The sequence below is a fragment of the Trichomycterus rosablanca genome, chromosome 17 (assembly GCF_030014385.1).
Source record: "Trichomycterus rosablanca isolate fTriRos1 chromosome 17, fTriRos1.hap1, whole genome shotgun sequence".
Classification (NCBI taxonomy): domain Eukaryota; kingdom Metazoa; phylum Chordata; class Actinopteri; order Siluriformes; family Trichomycteridae; genus Trichomycterus; species Trichomycterus rosablanca.
In genome coordinates, this window is record NC_086004.1 from 17,852,145 (window position 1) to 17,874,672 (window position 22,528).

Below are 22,528 nucleotides of genomic sequence, written 5' to 3' on the forward strand. Positions count from 1 at the left end.
TTATCTAATCAAATTCGTTCTGGTTTCAACAACCTAAGCATCGTTGTTCATCCACACTGCAGTTCAAAGTAGTCAAAAAACAACCTTTTTACTCTTATTTTACATTAATTCAATGTAAAAGTTGCATGATTTACTATTTGGGTCTTAAAACTGCTTAAAGTGGCTCAGATAGGAACTGAAAATCTCATATGTAAATATCATATGTAAATGTTTAAACTGTCCTCAGAGTCAAATCAGTCCTAAAGATTCATTTTCTGATTCTGATTCTGACTCTGACTCTGAGTATGCTCAGAAGTATTATTTATTCATCATTTAGACTTTATGTTGTACTGTATATAATAAATAAGGACATAACACACTTTGTATCACTGTTATTGTGTACAATTTTTACCTTCTGTTCCTCTAAAGCACTCAGAATTCAACACTAAGTATATAAGTATGTCAAAGTTCTTTTACTTCTTGTCTTATTAACAATATGCCTTGCAATGTTTACAATGCTCAAGCTATACTTGAGTTCACCAGGTATATTGAGAGCAATATATATTGAGAGGTACATTTTCTATCATTCTTTCTATCACACATTAATTAGTCTGTTCATTTTTGAGTTCAAACTCAGTGATGCCGTTAATCATATACAACACATTCATCAAATTAGAGGTTTGTATATAAATTATATTAGAGCTCATTCCACTACCACCCAGGGCCGGCGCTAGGGGGGGGCTGAGGGGGGCATTGCCCCCCCAAATTGTGTCTTTGCCCCCCCCAAGCAAAGCAGTCCAGAACCGGGGCTGAGGGGGGCATTGCCCCCCCAAATTGTGTCTTTGCCCCCCCAAGCAAAGCAGTCCAGAACCGGGGCTGCTACCACCCCCTGTTTTAGCATCAATACACACTTCACAATCACAGCAGTCCTCTTCCAGGTATATTTCAGATCAAGAATGTATGAAACTTTTGTTCAGTAAGTGTAAACCACTAGTGAAAACAAAAACAGACAATTGTTTTGTTCATCATAATGCATAACGTTAAGACAATGACAAGATGTAATACACCTACAAACCTCTTGAAAATCAAAAGTAAGTTAATATATTTTCAAAACGGCTATAATAAGCCCACTTTGACCTAAATGGGCTATTCTTGTCATCTTATGCCGTATTCTCATTCTAGCTAGAGGCCCTTTTTTTCTCAAAGTAATGGCCTTCATTTCAGACCCATTATTTATGTTTGAAAATGGATATTTCATATCTCTTTGAGCTGAGCATCTTTTCACTCGGCCATCTGAAAACCAATAAAGGGATATGGCACCGAGGCATAAATTGGCCTGTCTTGGTGAATACATGTTGTGCTAATGTACCCGGATTAACTCAACTGTAAATTGTCTCGTCTGGATGGCTGTCTTGCTAAAAGTTTCCCATATGATTCATGGCTCAGGATTGCTTTTAACTGCCGTCCACGAACCAATACGGGGAAATGTACAAGGTGATGCAAATGGCATTAGCGAGAGAGGATGCACAGGAGCATGTAATGCAGTCAATACTACATTAACTACTGATGCCCAATTACAGGAGCACAGAGAGTGGCTTTTAGGAGCATTAGGACTTGCAGGGAAAAAAAAAAAGCTTAGATCACCTGCTGCTCATTGCCTAAAAGCTTCACCCTTTGCTTGCTGGGGCCGACCAACTGCGCTGGCATTTTGTGCAGCTCATGCTGGTATCACACACACGTGTGTGTGCACACATAGACGCACACACACACACGCTCCCCTCCGCTGTTCAGTTTACCTGGATACTAAAATATCAGCTCACTCACGGCCAAACACAATAATCCAGCATAATAAGTCTGTATTGCTTTTTGTGTGTATGCGTAAGAGAGTGAATGAATGTCAGCATGAAATAATCAGCATTTCCACCAGCACGATGCCCGTGTTTACTCATATAAACAGCATTATGTTTCCGTATAAGCAAACACAAGCAAGATCGATGCACTAACGCTCTGTGTATTGTCAGCACGGATATCAGATTTAGATGATAACGCTCAAACTGGGTTTTCTTCCCCAAACAGAAGTCAATGAATTTGTAATGCGCTCTATTAGGAGAGCTGAATCGCTGAATACGGTTTTCTACACTTTGCTCGGCCATGATCATCTTGCTTACTTGCTTATTAAGAAGTATTATTTATTCAGTCTTTATTTAAATCAGATAACATTTTGAGCCTTTTATGCCTCCTTCTGATTCCATTAAAAGTGTTTAACACTTGATTATTCCTATCGATGTGTACTTTTTGAATGTACAGAAAATTGTATGGCTTCTTACAATTTTTGGGATGACTAAATGGACAGTCCAGTGTAGCTCAACTTCAGTCCTGGAAGGTCATTATCCTAAAAAGTGTTAAGTTTTTCCAGTTCCCGTTACATCTGAAACAGGGGCGGCACGGTGGCTCAGTGGGTAGCACTGTCGCCTCACAGCAAGAAGGTCCCGGGTTTGATCCCCAGGTGGGGCGGTCCGGGTCCTTTCTGTGTCCGCGTGGGTTTCCTCCGGGTGCTCCGGTTTCCTCCCACAGTCCACAGACATGCAAGTGAGGTGAATTGGAGATACAAAATTGTCCAAGACTGTGTTCGATATAACCTTGTGAACTGATGAATCTTGTGTAATGAGTAACTACCGTTCCTGTCATGAATGTAACCAAAGTGTAAAACATGACGTTAAAATCCTAATAAACAAATAAACAAACAAACAACATCTGAAACAGTGGATTTGTCAGTTAAGCTTTCGATAAACTGGATGAGGTGTGAATGAAGCAAGTATAGTCTAAAACTGTGCATGACATGGGCCACAGGGACCACAGCTGAGAAACCCTGGACTTTGCAGTCTTGTTAATTGTATTTTTCATGAACAAAAAGGTTTAAATTGACTGTTTTAATTCTCAGAAGAAACACAGATTCAGCCATTTTCTTTCCTTTAAGGTATTATCTCCATCTGTAAGAATAATTGGCTTCTCATTGTAGGCATTTCCCGGACTGATCACTCGCACCACTGGGCTGTCTAAGAACCTGGCATTAAGTAAAAAAAAAAAAAAAACCTTTAATTTATGACCCCGTGTGCTGGCTGTCTAGGGAGATCCGTCCAGTCGCAAAGCATATTATCAGAATGCAATGTTTTCGATGAATACATCGGCCTGTGATCTGTCGGCAAGTTGTAATAAAACCTGGGGCTTCAGGCTGCAAATTTTGTTTGTGAAATAATAAGAATTGCTTCATTCTTTACTTGTTACCATGGTAATTCTGTCTTGTAGCAGTGTTATATTGATTTAGGAAGTGGTCAGTAATATTTCTTTTCTGTTATTTTCCCTTTCTTCGAGTTGATTTCTAATTTCCACTCGGAGACTTTTATACATTCCTTCAGTCCCCCCCTTCCTTCTCAGTGATCTAATTTCCTTCCCCGTATTTTCTATTTTCTGAGATTATTGGCTTGTTTTTTTTTCCTCTAAATTAAACTTGCCAATTTCAGATATTGAAATTACATCAGTGCTTTTCCTCGCCCTAAGCTTGTGCAATATTATACCTGGATTTAAGGTTTAATACCTGTGTAACAATTCCATGATCGTAAAAAAAGAGTTCCAACGATGTGCATAACGTGTCTGCGGGTGTGCATGTGTGTGTAGGGGACAAATCATGACCGGTTCTGTCTTTATCTCAGAACACCAGATTTCTGTCGTACTTGTGCTGTCTGACATCGGTGACTTCAGATGTAGATCGGCTCGTCATTTTACTGCAAGTGAAAGAGTAAAATAGAGGGAAATAAAAAAAAAAGCATTGAAGAGAAATTAGTTCTAATAAGTGAGTCTTTATATAATCCCATGTTTCAAATCTTCATCATTAAAATCAAGAGGGTGGCACGGTGGCTCAGTGGGTAGCACTGTCGCCTCACAGCAAGAAGGTCCTAAGTTTTGGGTCCTTTCTGTGTGGAGTTTGCATGTTCTCCCTGTGTCTGCGTGGGTTTCTTTCGGGAGCTCCGATTTTCTCCCCCAGTCCAAAGACAGGCAATAGAGGTGAATTGGAGTCTTTAATGACTGTTTGACATTAATGACTTGAACTGATGAATCTTGTGTAATTACCTGTCCTGTCATGAATGTAACCAAAGTGTGTAAAACATGACGTTAAAATCCTAATAAAATGCCGCTCAGGTGGCGCAGCGATAAAAAAAAAAACACGCTGGAACCCGAGCTGGGATCTCGAATACATCGTATCGAATCTCGGCTCTGCCTGTCGGCTAAGGCTGAGCGGCCACATGAACAACGATTGGCCTGTTGTTCAGATGGGCGGGACTACGCCGAATGGGGTCTCTCTCTCTCATGACTGGTGCAATTACGACCTCTGCTGGCTGATTGATGGCGCCTGCACAGAGATGAGAAAAGAGTGCTCTCAGGGTGTGTCCTCTCCGTACACAATGCTGAGCTGCACTGCACTCGTCAAAGTGTAGGTGATAACATGCATTCTGCATGCTGCCCACGTGTCGGAGGGGGCGTGGGTTAGCTTCGTTCTTTTCAATCAGAGCAGGGATCGGCATTGGTGGAGAGGAAGCATGACGCAATCGGGCAATTAGACGTGCAAAAAAAAGGGAGAAAAAAAGGGGGAGAAAATGCATAACGAAAAAAAAAAAAATCTTAATAAAATAAATAAATATTAAAACCAAGAGGATTACACATCAAAGCACACACTTCTGTCCATATGGGTATGACGTGCAATGCTTCACAATCCCAAAATCAAGCATGCAATAGGGAAAGTTCCAGGGACACACACCCCATCAGCAATGTTTTGAAACCTTTTGTATCATCCTTGACCATGCTGCCAGTGAGATAAATTGTCATTTTCAGGCTCTCTTTTTAAAATGTCTCAAAGCGTTATCTTTTACCTTGAGGCCCTTAGGATGGATGCACACAGGTGCTGTGTTAAACTAGGGCTGGGCGATATTACTAAAAAACTCCTATCTCCATATGCTTTTGAGAAGTGGCGATATACGATACGATATATTTTAGACCCTTGACTTATGAATTTAATTGGTTCCAAAGGGCTGTTCTCAAGTCAAAATGTTCATTAGTTAAACCTATTTTTCCCATAAGAAAAAATGTAAATAGAATTAATCTGTGCCAGACCTCCCAACCCCCCCCCCCTTACCTAACCTTTCTAATGTCTTAAATGGTCTTTTTGTTGTGAATACAATTATATTTTCCCTTAATCTTAAATGATAGAATAGATAATACTGTAATAAACAATAATAAACAATACACAGTAGTACTGTACTGTACATAAACACATCACATTTCAGTACAGTACGTGTGCTGTACCATACACCATAATAAATTTCCTTCTTTTTTTATAAAATCTATCTACCAAAAACAACAATAACTCTCATATTTCTCTATTATTTCCTTTATTTCAATAGTGTTGTATTTTGTAGGTGTAATTGCACTAAAGAAAGAATACTTTACTGAGCCGAAATCCTTCTTCTCTCTCACTCACTGCCCCCTCTGTCTGATACACAGTGACAGCTACTGGCAGGAGTAATTATACTGTACAACAACAAATGTAATAGAATTTTTAATTTTTCAACACTGCGCTTTCTCTGCACATTTTTTGGGGACATTTTAATATTGAATTTTACAAAATATAAAGAAAACACTGAAAAAACACCGTCCGCTGTCCAAATGTTATGTATATATACATACATATATATATATATATATATATATATATATATATATATATATATATATATATATGTTAATGTGTGTATATGTTAATGTATAGAGAGAGAGAGAGAGACGCTCTGAGTCAACTTGTTCGTGACGTTCCGTAATCCGAAATTTGTTTGTACGTTAAGTTGAAAAAGATCGCTCGTAACCCAAAATGTTCGTATGGTAAACCGTTCGTAACTTAAGGGTCTACTGTATTGTAAACTTAAAGTACAATGGCAGGCCACTGCCAGTATTTTAGCTTATTTTGTTTACAAGTTATATTAAAAACACAACACATTGTAGTTCTGATAGATTCTGACTAATTAGTGTTACAGTATTTTGTATTATCAAGGCTGTATTTGTATTATTGTATTATATCAAACAAACCAGCAGAATTTCACAATTACATTTATGCTGTCCATTTTACTTCAAATAAATGAGCAAAAGCTTAATATATGATAATGCTTTGCTATCATTGCAAAAATAATTTGCTATCATTGAAAGTGCACGGTAAAAAACAGCACCGCAACCCAGATCAACCACACAGCAGCATAAAGTCATTGCCTCTGGTCGTATTGGGCACTCTCGCCTAACACATACACACCTGGTGAAGGGAGAACGCCCACCGATATGTGACCACTGTAATTCACAAATAACCATTGAACATTTATTGACAAAGTGCACAAAATATAACAGAACGACAAAGACTCGCAATACCAAATACAATGGTTGAAATTTTTAACAAAACCAAAACAAAGACTCAATTATTTAAAAATTGTCTAGAACTATTCTAGCACATCTAGAACTAAACACAGAAAGGACACTAGACAAAGAACATGAATAAATAACCTGTACAAAATCTAGGTACCTATCTTGCCATGAGAATGACCAATGTGTAAACATGGCGTTAAACAACAAACAAACAAACAAACAATCATTGCCGCTGCTTACCTGAGCTTCTCTTCTTCAAATTAAGGCCAAATCTATATCCGTGTGTTGTTCCGTTAGTGATATAATCTACTTGTTTTTCTTCTTGGAGGCCATCTTGTATGTTTCCAGAATATTTCCAGAATATATAAACCTATATCCAACTGTGTTTGTCAACCTAACCATTTTAGCTCTCGCTTTCCCGGTTAAAAGCTGAAACTGGTCATTCGTTAACTATCTACAGCCAAAGAGAGAGATTGAAATTCCGCCCAAAATCTGAATTCGGAAGCTCTGATTGGTTTATACAGCTGTTTATCAAGGCCTGGACCACGACTGAATCTCAACAAATGAACCGATTCATGGAGTTAATATAGAGTGAGCATCACGAATGAATCTTTACCATAAATAAGAGCACAGCAGTCTGATTCGATTCCAATGAATAATTCGTTTGAAAAGAGTCGTTTCGGACAGTGATTCAGTTTGCATGTGTGTGTGTGCACACGCCCACCCGCTCATGCGCGAAAGAAAGCGTGCTGAACAGTGCTTTTGTGTAGTTTTAAATGTTCTTAAATGGTAACCTGTATATCCTAGGGATACTCGATATATCGAATATGGTCATTTTCAACATCGTGTAAAATATATCGGATATATCGATGTTTGCGATATACCGCCCAGCCCTATGTTAAACAGAAAATGGCACAAAGTAACAGACACAGCGTAGCATTTGGATTATATGTGTTTAAGATATGCAGCTGTAAAAGCAGGGAATACTGAGGATGACCCTTCCCAGCGGATTTGCTCCAAGTAATAGTACATACGCTGTGCTACATGAGGGGTGTACAGCTACATATTGATGATTTTACAGTAGCTGGTTTTTAATTTACTTTCCTTTGTGCTTTAGATCGCATGTTATTCCCCTGAGCCGCCTTGTTGCGGCGGCTCTCGCTGGCACTTCTCACTGCAAGGTTGAGTCGCCTCGTGAACTCCGTCTATTGTGTGTGTGTGAGTGAATGTGTCACTCCGCTGCTCGTGTAGCAGGTCATCACACTTGGCTCAATTTCATCACAGTTCCCACTTCCACTTTTATATTTGTTTGTTCAGTATATATATTTATTACCTGCCCCTAAAATATGTGATTTCTATGTCCTCCAGTCCATCACTGTGTTCTTTTACAAGCTTCTGTTTTAAGAGGCAAACCAGTCCCCAATTCTGTCCTATTATAAGTATTATAGCTAAGGCCCTTCCTAACTCACGGCCTTGAAAATCACCTCACGGACCGTGAAATGAGCCTTTTCCTGAGTAATATGCAATGTGCTGTGAAATTCTAACTTTAAGGTTTGTGTTTAGTGATTCGCATAGCGTTTAAGTGTGTAACGTTTACTGGTTAATTTGCACTATGAGGAGGTCCTAGCAATCCTACGGCAATTTAGTTTGCAGTCAGTTAGTAACTCCCACCCAATTTTGTGGATGCAGGAAGGGGGGGGGTCATAACACGGTCAAGTATTTCCATATTCGAGACAGAGCTTCGTACCGGATGTTTTAGGTTTATAGTTTTACATTCAGCCACTACGGTAGGCTGTGCTGTGTATTGTAGGTTTCATTTATTCTATCATTTAATTTATGAGTCCAATTTAATGACTGTCGTGGAATGTGGCACATGGTCTGTGAAATTGGGTCTGTTATTGGTTCAAATCACTGGATCGGATATCGGAAGGAAAACAACGTGTAATCCGATACTGTTGGTTAATGTAAATTACACTTAATGTAAATAAGGCCATTGTTTGTGTGTAAAACAAATAACACACGAAGATACGTTCCAACAGAGCGCCGTTTATTGCCACTCACGCTTGATGACATCATTAACATGTGCCACTGATCTACAACTCATCTGCAATAGCCATTCACAAATTAAAACACACTGATCTACTTAAACTTTTAGCATTTTAAAAAATCATCTTCTACTGCCACATCTAAAAACACTGTTTAAACACAATAAAAATCACTTTATAAATGATCAATTGCTCACCTGAGATAAAGAACCTATCTTGTCCCGGCTTGGAGATCTCTCACATCCTCAACCATTAATCCATTAGTGTTATGAAATAAAACAAACTACACCGTTTCCCGTTTAGCCACAGATGACCTCTTTAAAATCCAGCAGGGTTTTGTAATAAGTACTTTTTGGTTTTTAATAATCTAAAAACGTGACAATTTTAACGAAAAATCTCAACTCTGCGTCAATTCTAATTGGTCCATTGTGTTTGATTGACATCCACATCTTCCAATTGTAGACACTTTTGTTAAACAAGCCAAAAATGCTGCTAAATCTTCTGTGTGTAAAAGTGAAAATAAAAACAGCAGTTGTGCATAAGTGTGATGTTGTAGGTTCTGTATTTATTCTATTAGAATGCTTGTTTCACAGTCTGAGCATTGTTATTTAGATAGCTAGTTTAACCATGGTGCATTGAGACATGTATTATTACTGCTTAGTTGTTTGAGAGGAGAAATGACGGTATCAGATTGGTATCGGTATCGGCAGATACTCAATTTGCAGTATTGGTATCGGTATCAGACATAAAGTGGTATCGAGCCAGCCCTATTATAAGTGATAATATAGTATTGAGTAACACACTTTCCTTCCCACTGTACTTTGCATACAGCTTTTTATTCTGTATTTTGAGCCAGCTGCCAGCTGCCTTCAACCCACAACACTTTCATGATGACATAGCTTTGTTTCATAATAGTGTAGCGTGTGTGTGTGTGTGTGTGTGTATATATATATATATGTATATATATATATAAATGCTACACCATGAAACAAAGCCATATCATATAGGGGTTGTGGATTAAAGTGTAATATATATATATATATATATATATATATATATATATATATATATATATATATATACAGTGAAGCCCGAAATTATTCATACCCCTGGCAAATTTTGACTTAAAGTTACTTTTATTCAACCAGCAATTTTTTTTTTGGACCGGAAATGACACAGGCGTCTCCCAGAAGATAATAAGACGATGTACAAGAGGCATCATTATGGAAAAAAATATTTCTCAGCTTTTATTTACATTTGAACAAAAAGTGGCATGTCCAAAATTATTCATACCCTTCTCAATAATTAATAGAAAAGCCTTTATTGGCTATTACAGCAATCAAACGCTTCCTATAATTGCTGACCAGCTTTTTGCATGTCTCCACTGGTATTTTTGCCCATTCATCTTTAGCGATGAGCTCCAACTCTTTCAGGTTGGAGGGTCTCCTTGCCATCACCCTGATCTTTAGCTCCCTCCACAGATTCTCAATTGAATTCAAGTCAGGACTCTGGCTGGGCCACTGCAAAATGTTAATGTTTTTGTCCGCTAACCATTTCTTCACCACTTTTGCTGTGTGTTTTGGGTCGTTGTCGTGCTGAAATGTCCACTGGTGCCCAAGGCCAAGTTTCTCTGCAGACTGCCTGATGTTGTTGTTGAGAATCTTGATGTATTGCTCTTTTTTCATGATGCCGTTTACTGTGATTAGGTTCCCTGGTCCATTGGCTGAAAAACACCCCCAAATCATTAGGTTCCCACCACCATGTTTGACAGTGGGGATGGTGTTCTTAGGGTTGAAGGCTTCTCCTTTTTTACACCAAATGAAGGATACATCATTGTGGCCAAACAATTCAATTTTTGTTTCATCTGACCATAAAACAGAAGACCAGAAGTCTTCTTCTTTGTCCAGATGAGCATTTGCAAAGGCCAAGCGAGCTTTTGTGTGCCTTTTCTGGAGAAGTGGCGTCCTCCTTGGTCTGCGTCCGTGGAACCCAGCAGTGTGCAGTGTCCGTTGGACTGTCTGCCTTGAGACGTTGCCACCAGCAGAGCCCAGATTCACCAGGATGGCCTTGGTGGTGATCCTTGGATTCTTTTTCACCTCTCTCACTATCCTCCTGGCCAGCACAGGTGTCACTTTTGGCTTCCGACCACGTCCTCTGAGATTTTCCACAGTGCGGAATGTCTTGTATTTTTTAATAATACTTTGCACTGTAGCCACTGGAACTTGAAAACATTTAGATATGGCCTTATAGCCCTTTCCTGACTTGTGAGCTGCCACAATGCACAGCCACAGGTCCTTAGTGAGCTCCTTTGTCTTAGCCATGACTGTCCACAAACCAACTGCAGAGAGTTGCTGTTTTTCACCTGTTGAGTTGATTAAAACAGCTGTTCCCAATGAATCAGGGTAATTAGGATGCTTTAGAACAGCTTGGACTATTTGGAATGGTATAGAACTTTGGATTTTCCCATAGACTGTGACAGTTTGCAAAGGGTATGAATAATTTGACATGCCACTTTTTGTTCAAATGTAAATAAAAGCTGGGAAATATTTTTTTCCATAATGATGCCTCTTGTACATCGTCTTATTATCTTCTGGAAGACACCTGTGTCATTTCTGGTCAAAAAAAAAAATTGCTGGTTGAATAAAAGTAACTAAGTCAAAATTTGCCAGGGGTATGAATAATTTCGGGCTTCACTGTATACACACACACACACACACAGCCACAACAATTGCCAACAAGTATAAAATATACAACTTTGCTGGAACAGTTAAGGGAAGCCTCTTTCCTGTTCTAGCATGACCGTATGGCTGTGCCCCTGTGCACAAAACAAAGTCTATAAAGACATGAAGAAAAGCTCGGTTTAAAGAAAATCCAGTGGCCTGCACAAAGCTCTGACCTCAGTTCCTTGCACCTGTCTGCTTCTTCCACTTTTCCCACTTCTCTCAAGCTCTTGAATGTTTGTACCTTTTTCAAATGGGTGGCACAGTGGCTAAGTGGTAGGGCTGGGCGATTTTCACGATTAATTCGGTTCATTCGAATGAACGTTTTCACCCGATGTTAGAAATGTGACAATCACAATTGTTTACATACTTTATATTTTAATTAAAATATCAACATGTCAAGAGGCAGAAACTGAGCAGATGCTCGTGGAATATCAAGGAAACGGAAAACAACAAGTGTCATAAACGGTAACGGTTAGATTCAGTAATAAGAACCGCAAACACGATCGGCAAAACGAGACACACGAACAGAACAGTTTAATTAATTCACTGAATCGAACACAGCTGAAATGAATCAAAACTCCGGAACCGATGAGCGCGATCAGGATTGGCTGACCGGGGACATGTGATAATCACATGACAGTCTGTGGAAGCATGGGAATTGTAGTCTATATTGTTAGAAGCAGATCTTAAGACCTCCATCCACCCCCCAGTCACAAGAGGACAAAATCAAACAAGTTGACTCCAACCGTCTCTCTCTACATTTATACAGTGAGCGAACATTCGGACAGCGGATGGTGTTTTTCCGGTGTTTTCTTTATATTTTGTAAAATTCAGTATTAAAATGTCCCTAAAGAAGGTGCAGAGGAAGCTCAGTGCTGAGAAAATGAACAAATCTGTTACTATTTGTTGTGTTGTATCATTACTCCTGCCAGTAGCTGTCACTGTGTATCAGACAGAGGGGACAGTGAGTGAGAGAGAAGAAGGAAATCGCTGAGTAAAGTATTCTTTCTTTCGTGCAATTACACCTACAAAATACAACATTACTGAAATAAAGAAGGAAATAATAGAGAAATAAGAGTTATTGTTGTTTCTGGTAGATACATTTTATATAAAAAGAAGGAAATGTATTATGGTGTATAGTAAAGCACACATACTGTACTGAAATGTGGTGTGTGTTTTATGTACAGTACTACTGTGTATTGTTTACTACAGTATTATCTTTTCTATAATTTAAGACTTAAGGGAAATATACTTGTATTTCTAACAAAAAAGACCATTTAAGACAGAAAGGTTAGGTAAGGGGGTGGTTTGGGAGGTCTGGCATGGGTTAATTATATTTATATTATTTCTTATGGGAAAAATAGGTTTAACTAACGAACATTTTGACTTAAGAACAGCCCTTTGGAACCAATTAAATTCGAAAGTCAAGGGTCTACTGTATATGTACATGCACCAAGCACTTTAGTTACACCAGTCTTGTATGTACATTTGTTGATCTTTTAAAATCTGTAACTACCAAACAGATTATGGTTATACATACTGTATACTGAGTGTAGCCCCCAGTGAAAGAGACCCTCGTAGGACCCATTCACATATACGCCATTTAGCAGATACTTTTATCCCAAGCGACTTGCAATTGTGGCCAAACACAATCCAAGCTATTGAGGGTCTTGCACAGGGGCCAACTGTGGCTTGACCAGCGTACCATTACAACAAGCTAAGACTGACCAATTGTTAGATTGGTGGACCATTCCTAGACTGTGGGTTTCCTCCCAAAGATATGTATGTTGGGTGAATTGGAAATACAAAATTGCCTGTTACAGTGTCTGACATCGAACTTGAACTGATGAGTCGTGTAACCTGTAATTACGGGTCTGTCTGAAAACCTAGTGAGCTGCCTTGCTGTCTACTGGCCTAAGTAGATTGGATTCTAATAACACATCAAACTTATAATAAAGTAGATTATTTAGACCCATTACTTAGACAGCGATTACTGCAATTTTGTCACTGCAGTTTTTGCTTATGAGGCTAACACAATTAATTCAAATGTGCTGAGGCGGCACATCCCACTAGTATGCCAGCTAACGCCCCCCTTGTACCAAAAATGGTTAAATTGTCACTGACAAGCCCGAATTTGCAAATAAATGACGCTTGTGCACTTTTATACAAATTAAAAATCAATGAGAATTTATGTACATAAAAGAACCGCATTCGCCCGCCATATTTGTATTTCTTTGTGGAAAAAAAATTGTGCCACACTGAATGCTGGGATTGCCTTCACCGCTAACGAAGCATCGGATGCTCCCTCATTATTCAGTCAGTTTATAGCTTTAAAATAAGGCACCTTAGTAGGCAGCATTTTAAGGTATCTAAGAATTTACTCACTCTCCCTCACCGTCTTAACCTACACGATTTCTGCCCTGATTGAAACTCGGCTCAGTCGCTATGTGTGAACTACCCGAGCGCTCGCCGACCAAAGCGAGATTTCTATCATGTCAGATATCTGAATCGGAGTTGCCCGACTGGCAATGAGTGCTATGTCGAACAGCCAATGAGAACGCAAGATACGGGGTCAGGGGAAACGCAGGGGAGGAGTTTAAAAAGGTGGGACAGGGGCATAATATAGTTTATATCAGAATACATCAGCACACACACAAGTTTTACAGTATTTCTGACATTATCGTCCTCTACAAAACATAACACCAATGCTGCATTGCAAAAAATACTTATTAACCTCCAACTCACTATAGAACAATCCATGCTGTTTGTGTTGCCAAATCCACTCAGATTCATTTATTTTTTCTCCTTGATTTTACGCTGCATAATACCGCACAAACTTCGATCGCTCGCTTCTTGTTGACGTGCATTTTTGGACATGGTTTCATTAAACCTCTCGTCACTTCTCGCATTTGTTTTCGTGACTAAACGTAGTTTGGGAGACCAGAGAAGCTCGCCTGCGTTTCCAGTTGGTGATAGATCATGTATTGTGAAACCCCCTATTGCCGATCAGTCGTGTAGTGTGAAATACACACCGACTTGAAAGACTCCCGTTTACCAGAGATCCAGTCGTGTAGTGTGAACTGTACAGCGACCCGACGACTTGGAAAGTCGTGTAGTGTGATCTTGGCATTATCCAATAACGGTCCCCGGGGGGGGTTGCCGGAGCCTATCCCAGCTTTTCAATGGGCGCAAGGCACACAGTAACACCCTGGGTGGGGCGCTAGTCCATCGCAGGGCATACACACACAAACACACACCGAAGCTCCTGGAGGAAACCCACGCAGACACGAGGAGAATGCAAACTCCACACAGAAAGGACCCGGACCGCCCCCACCTGGGGATCGCACCCAGGACCTTTTTGCTGTGAGGCGACAGTGCTACCCACTGAGCCACCATGCTTCCACAGACATACAGTACTGTGGCAGTATATTGTCAATGCTCCTAACCAATTCTAGGCTAAGGGTCTTGCTTAAGGATCCAACAGTGGCAGCTGGCAGTGGTGGGGCTTGAACCGGTAACCTTTCGATTACTAGTCCAGTTTCACAGACTTACAGTACTGTGGCAGTATATTGGGAGAACATGCAAACTCCACACAGAAAGGACACAGACTGCCCCATCTGGGGATCGAACCCAGGACCTTCCTGCTGTGAGGCGACAGTGCTACCCACCGAGCCACCGTGCCGCCCTCTAAGAATTTAGACAGTTTACTTTTCTAGAGTGTGTATAGGATGACGTAAAATGCTGTCTATGTTGAGAGCTTGCTAGGTTATCATACGGACCCTACCTGTCCTGTCATTAATTTAACCAAAGTGGAAAACATGATGTTCGTTTCTCGTCAGTTTGACCCGGGGAATGTTTAATTATCCAAAAGTGTCAGAAACCAAAAAATCCCAATAATCATTGTTTATATCTCATTATTAACTCCTTCTGCTTGGCTTATTAAGTGAAATTAATGAGGTTTCATAGCAAAAAATACTTTTAACTATATCTTTTAAGATTTTGAAACATTAAGATGAGTCAATTTGACCCGTAAACATAACAGGAGGGTTAAAAAGTCAAATTTGGGGTTCTATTTTGTTGTCGTTTTTCTAAATGACAGAGCAGAGATGTACAGATGGCTATGTTAATGAAATAAACGCGCCTTTCAGTTTGCATGCAGGGTTTGTCCTTGTCCACAGCATCCTCTGAGCATGAAAGTACAACTTTCCTCAGTCCTCATTAACCTTATCACATTCTGTAACTTGATAAAAGACGTCCTAATGATACCTACACTGATACCGGCTTTTGGCTCTAATGAAGTTGAAAAGTGCAGCTCGGGGTATGATCACAGTTCATTTACCAGTACAGTTGCCTTTAAAAAGCAAACATTAGCTGCTGTTTTGACACATGCCAATAAATATCAAAGAGCTCTGACCAGTTGCAGTGAAAATATGGTATAAAGTGGCCTTTAAAGGTAGTTGGATACATAAAAGAAGGGCTGTTTCCTGCTCAGTGTTTATTAGTGAGTGATTGCTCTTATAAATCATTAATGTGGAAATTGAATACCACTATAGTCATGGCCGTGTCTGTTTATGTTTGAGTTTCCATGTTCTTAGACTCATCAGCTATTATGCCGGTTAGCTAAACGACTGTATATAATCTCACCTGAAATGCTCCCCTGGTACGTATTGACTTGTGTTGCTTTCTGGCTCAAGATAGCTTTGTACTGTTGAAGGCTGTGTATGCAAATGTGTACTTGTTTACATTTTACATTTTTTACATTTACATTTTCGGCATTTAGCAGATGCTTATGAAGTGACTTACAGTACTGTGGCAGTATATTGTCAAGGTCCTTAATCAATTGTAGGCTAAGGGCCTTGCTAAAGGGCCCAGCAGTGGCAATATGGCAGTGGTGGGGGTTTAACTGGTGACCTTTCGATTACTAGTCCAGTTCCACAGACATACAGTACTGTGGCAGTATATTCTCACTGCTCATAAACCAATTGTAGGCTAAGGACCTTGCTTAAGGGCCCAACTGTGGCAATCTGGCAGTGGTGGGGCTTGAACCGGTGACCTTTTGATTACTAGTCCAGTTCCTTAACCACTAGGCTACTACTGCCCCTAAAATAGTAATTATTCAATGTCACCTGAGGTTGTTTGTTTATATACACCGATCAGCCAAACCACCTCCTAGTTCCTACACTCACTGTCCATTTTATCAGCTCCACTTACCATATAGAAGCACTTTAGTTCTACAATTACTGACTGTAGTCCATCTATTCCTCTACATACCTTTTTAGCCTGCTTTCACCCTGTTCTTCAATGGTCACCACAGAGCTGGTATTATTAAGGTGGTGGATCATTCTCAGCACTGCAGTGACACTGACATGGTGGTGGTGTGTTAGTGTGTGTTGTGCTGGTATGAGTGGATCAGACACAGCCACGCTGATGAAGTTTTTAAACACCTCACTGTCACTGCTGGACTGAATAGTCCACCAACCAAAAATATCCAGCCAACAGCGCCCTGTGGGCAGCGTCCTGTGACCACTGATGAAGGTCTAGAAGATGACCAACTCAAACAGCAGTAATAGATGAGCGATCGTCTCTGACTTTACATCTACAAGGTGAACCAACTAGGTAGGAGTGGCTAATAGAGTGGACAGTGAGTGGACACGGTGTTTAAAAACGCCAGCAGCGCTGCTGTGTCTGATCCACTCATACCAGCACAACACACACTAACACACCACCACCATGTCAGTGTCACTGCAGTGCTGAGAATGATCCACCACCCAAATAATACCTGCTCTGTGGTGGTCCTGACCATTGAAGAACACGGTAAAAGGAGGTTAATGTATGAGAGAAACAGATGGACTACAATCAGAAAGTGCTTCTATATGGTAAGTGGAGCTGATAAAATGGACCGTGAGTGTAGAAACAAGGACGTGGTTTTAATGTTACGGCTGATCCAGTGTATGTACTCTTGTGTGCTGATTTGTGTTTTCCAGAAGGGCTGTTAGGGATTAGTGGAGCCAGGGTAGTGCGACTGAATTATGAAACAGGTAATGCTTTTCTGCTCAAGATGCGATTTCAAATTAGCATTGCAGGAGGCAGGAAACTAGTCAAACATTTCTGAAAGTGCTTTAATGTTCCTGCAGATTGTAGCCTTCATATGCAGTGACCCTGAAAACACGCCACTGTAAATATATGACCTCGCCTCTGTATTTCAAAAATTGTGTTTATGTATGTATGCCAGACCTTCAGAAAGTCTGTCTTGGGGTGTATGTGTAAATGTGTGTATTTGTGCTGGTGCGTTTATTTATTAGCATTTTAACGTCTTTAGCGCAGGCAATTTGTCTTCCGCTGCTGAGGGATACCCGATTGCATCCAAGGAGAGCACGTCGCTGTACACGCCTCTTCCGACACATGCACAGCCCACCTCTTCTCGCTTCTGCATTCTGCACAGGCGTCTCTTCTGCCAATCAGGGTCCTTACACAGCGTATGAAGATCCCACCCACACATAGTCCGGTCGTCCCGTCCTAGCCGTACGCTGGCCGATTTGTATCTGTTGCAGGCACTGCCAATTATGCCTGCCGGATGGCACCCAGCCGACCCATGGCAACGCCGGGTTTCGAAGCGATGAGTTCAGAATCTCGGCGCTGGTGTGCTAGTGGAATATCCCACTGCGCCACCTGGGTGCCAACGTCATGTTTTACACACTTTGGTTACATTCATGACAGGACTTGCAATTACTGGTTACACAAGATTCATCAGTTCAAGTCATTAATGTCAAACAGTCATGGACAATTTTGTGTCTAATTCACATAATTTCAGGGCGGCACGGGGGCTAAGTGGGTAACATTGTCACCTCACAGCAAGGAAGGTCCTGGGTTCGATCCCCAGGTGTGGCGGTCCGGGTCCTTTCTGTGTGTAGTTTGCATGTTCTCCCCGTGTTTGCGTGGGTTTCCTCTAGGAGCTCCGGTTTCCTCCCACAGTCCAAAGACGTGCAAGTGAGGTGAATTGGAGACACTAAATTGTCCACGACTGTGTTTGACATAACTAATGAACCTTTATATATATATATATATATATATATATATATATATATATATATATATATACTGTATATATATATATATATATATTTATTTATTTTTTAAAAATTTTTATGCATTTTCTCCCCCTTTTCTCACTTTTTTTAGCGCATCCTATTGCCCGATTGCATAATGCTTCCTCTCCACCAATGCTGATCCCTGCTCTGATTGAGGGGGCATGGGTTAGCTTCGTTCTCCTCAAACACGTGGGCAGCATGCCGTATGCATCTTATCACCTACACTTTGACGAGTGCAGTGCAGCTCAGCACTGTGTACGGAGAGACACACCCTGAGAGCACTCTTTTCTCATCTCTGTGCAGGCGCCATCAATCAGCCAGCAGAGGGCGTAATTGCATTAGTTATGAGAGAGACCCTCTCCGGCTTAGTCTTGCCCATATCTGAACAACAGGCCAATCGTTGTTCATGTGGCCGCTCAGCCTTAGCCGGCAAGCAGAGACGATATTCGATACGATGTATTCAAGATCCCAGCTCTGGTTCCAGCGTGTGTTTTTAACGCTGCGCCACCTGAGCGGCCGAACTAATGAACCTTGTGTAATGAGTAACTACCGTTCCCGTCATGAATGTAACCAAAGTGTAAAAACATGACGTTAAAATCCTAATAAACAAACAAACAAACGATTCACTTCACTTGCATGTGTTTGTGTTTGTTTGACAGTGCTACCCACTGAGCCACCATGCCGTACCTTTCCTATATCCTCGTGTTACCGTACTTTTTTGCATTGCATTCAAACATAACACTACAGTATATAATAATGTCAGTGATATTACTTACATGAGACTAAAAACTAATATGGGCCGTGTTTATGTAGGCAACTTTAGTCCGCATAATGCCAATGTAAGTATTTTTTCTCTCACTTGGACAGCTTAATAAAAACTTGTCCCAACTCAATAAACCTGAAAATGTATGCAATAACCATCTAATAACTCACCTCCATGTAATGAACATAGTGGAAAGAGGCTGAGAAAAATTCCTGTATGACCATTTTTATCTAAAGAATATTAAAATCTTTCAGTTGTATTTTGGAGAACACACAGGTACACACACTGAGAGAAAAAAGGGGAAACAAAAGGAGAAAAACAAAATTTGCAAGCAAAAACAGCTTGGAAATTAGTAGTCCATTTAATGAGATACAGTGGACCCCTGGGTTACGAACGATTTACCATATGGACATTTCGGGTTACGAACGATCTTTTTCAACTTGACGTACGAACAAATTTCGGATTACGAACCGAAATTCGCGAAACACGTGACGTCACGAACAAGTTAACTCAGACCGTCTCTCTCTATATATACACTGCCTGGCCAAAAAAAAGGTCACACACTAATATTTGGTTGGACCGCCTTTAGCTTTGATTACGACACGCATTCGCTGTGGCATCGTTTCCACAAGCTTCTGCAATGTCACAACATTTATTTCTGTCCAGAGTTGCATTAATTTTTCCCCAAGATCTTGTATTGATGATGGGAGATTTGGACCACTGCGCAAAGTCTTCTCCAGCACATCCCAAAGATTCTCAGTGGGGTTCAGGTCTGGACTCTGTGATGGCCAATCCATGGGTGAAAATGATGTCTCGTGCTCCCTGAACCACTCTTTCACAATTTGAGCTCGATGAATCCTGGCATTGTCATCTTGGAATATGCCCGTGCCATCAGGGAAGAAAAAATCCATTGATGGAATAACCTGGTGGTTCAGTATATTCAGGTCGTCAGCTGACCTCATTCTTTGAGCACATAACGTTGCTGAACCTAGACCTGACCAACTGCAGCAACCCCAGATCATAGCACTGCCCCCACTGACTTGTACTGTAGGCACTAGGCATGATGGGTGCATCACTTCAGCTGCCTCTCTTCTTACCCTGATGCGCCCATCGCTCTGGAACAGGGTAAATCAGGACTCATCAGACCACATGACCTTCTTCCATTGCTCCAGAGTCCAATCTTTATGCTCCCTAGCAAATTGAAGCCGTTTTTGCCAGTTAGCCTCACTGACAAGTGGTTTTTTTAAGGCTACACAGCTGTTTAGTCTCAATCCCTTGAGTTCCCTTCACATTGTGTGTGTGGAAATGCTCTTACTTTCACTATTAAACATATCCCTGACTTCTACTGTAGTTTTTCTACCATTTGATTTCACCAAACGTTTAAGTGATCGCCGATCACGATCATTCAAGATTTTTTTCCGACCACATTCCTTCCTCGAAGATGATGTTTCTCCTCTGTCCTTCCACTTTTTAATAATGCGTTGGACAGTTCTTAACTCGATTTTAGTAGTTTCAGCATTCTCCTTAGATGTTTTCTCTGCTTGATGCATGCTTCTGAAACAGATTAACATCTTTTCTACGACCACAGGATGTGTCTTTCGACATGGTTGTTTAACAAATGAGAAGCTACTCACTGCATCAGTTAGGGTTAAATAACTTGTTGCCAGCTGAAACATAATCACCCATGCAGTAATTATCTAATGGGAGGCTCTTACCTATTTGCTTAGTTAAATCTTTTTTTTTGGCCAGGCAGTGTATATATAGAGAGCGAACATTCGGACAGCGGATGTTTTTAAAAAAAATGTGTTTTCTTTATATTTTGTAAAATTCAATATTAAAATGGCCTCAAAGAAGGTGCAGAGGAAGCGCAGTGGTGAGAAAATGAACAAATCTATTACTATTCGTTGTTGTATAATTACTCTTGCCAGTAGCTGTCACTGTATCAGACAGAGGGGACAGTGAGTGAGAGAGAAGAAGGAAACCGTAAAGTAAAGTATTCTTTCTTTCGTGCAATTACACCTACAAAATACAACATTATTGAAATAAAGAAGGAAATAATAGAGAAATATGAGAGTTATTGTTTCTGGTAGATACATTTTATAAAAAAAAAAAGAAGAAGGAAATATATTATGGTGTATGGTACAGCACACGTACTGCACTGATGTGATGTGTTTATGTACAGTACAGTACTACTGTGTATTGTTGTTTATTATTGTTTATTACAGTAATGTCTATTCAATAATCTAAGATTAAGGGAAAATATAATTGTATTTATAACAAAAAAGACCATTTAAGACATTAGAAAGGTTAGGTAAGGGGTGGTTTGGGAGGTCTGGCACAGATTAATTTTATTTACATGATTTCTTACAGGTAAAATAGGTTTAACTAACGAACATTTTGTTTTAAGAACTAATTAAAGTTGTAAGTCAAGGGTCTACTGTACCAGCTTGCCAATCTATCACTGGTCGACCTTCAAGAAATCAAATCTTGAATTACTCATTAAAAGCGGTGACTGCAGGGTTGTGTGTTTCCTTAAAGGCGAAGGGTGTTTTCTGCACCCTTTCGGCGCGATCCATTAGTGAGTGGCAGCTGCGATCCACGCACACCGGCCACTTGGCCTCGTTTTAATTGAAACTGGAACCCGAGCGCGGGCTGCAATAACACTCCATCCAACCCCCTTTTTCGCGAGCCGCTGCTCTTCCCCCCCCTTTCTTGTCACACTTAAAACGTAACGGTCTCCCGTGCACTGTTGGAGCCGATAATGGAGTGGCCATTCCATTTAACTCTTGAGTTCTTCTGCTACATCAATAACCTCTGATGGTGTGTCCATTCGCTCGGAGAGATCTTTGCACCACTGTAGAGAGAGGGATAGACACACACACCCCACTGCACAGCACACATGCTCTTCTGAAACAAATAATGGGGGTCGAAGTTGAGAACAGCGAAACTGAAACGGATTCACACAGAACACAGCAGCTGTTTGTTTGTTTATTAGGATTTTAACATCATATTTTACACTTTGGTTACATTCATGACAGGAACGGTAGTTACTCATTACACAAGATTCATCAGTTCCCAAGGTTATATCGAACACAGTCATGGACAATTTAGTGTCTCCAATTCACCTCACATGCGTGTCTTTGGACTGTGGGAGGAAACCGGGGTCGTAGGGGGGTGCTGGAGCCTATCCCAGCTTTTCAATGGGCGCAAGGCACACAGTAACACTCTGGACGGGGCGCCAGTCCATGGCAGGGCAGACACACACACACACACCCATTCACCTATAGGGCAATTCAGTGTCTCCAATTAACTTGACTGCATGTTTTTAGACTGGTAGGAAACCGGAGCACCCGGAGTAAACCCACGCGGACACGGGGAGAACATGCAAACTCCACACAGAAAGGACCGGGACCACCCCGTCTGGGGATCGAACCCAGGACCTTCTTGTCACAGATAGCAGCTAATTAACAA

The 22,528-nt window shown here is 40.7% G+C and overlaps 1 protein-coding gene across 1 annotated transcript in view; it reads left to right on the top strand.

The window, feature by feature from the left end:
- lmo1 (LIM domain only 1) overlaps positions 1-22,528 on the top strand; it is a 67,137-nt gene that overhangs the window by 920 nt on the left and 43,689 nt on the right. The window lies entirely within an intron of this gene.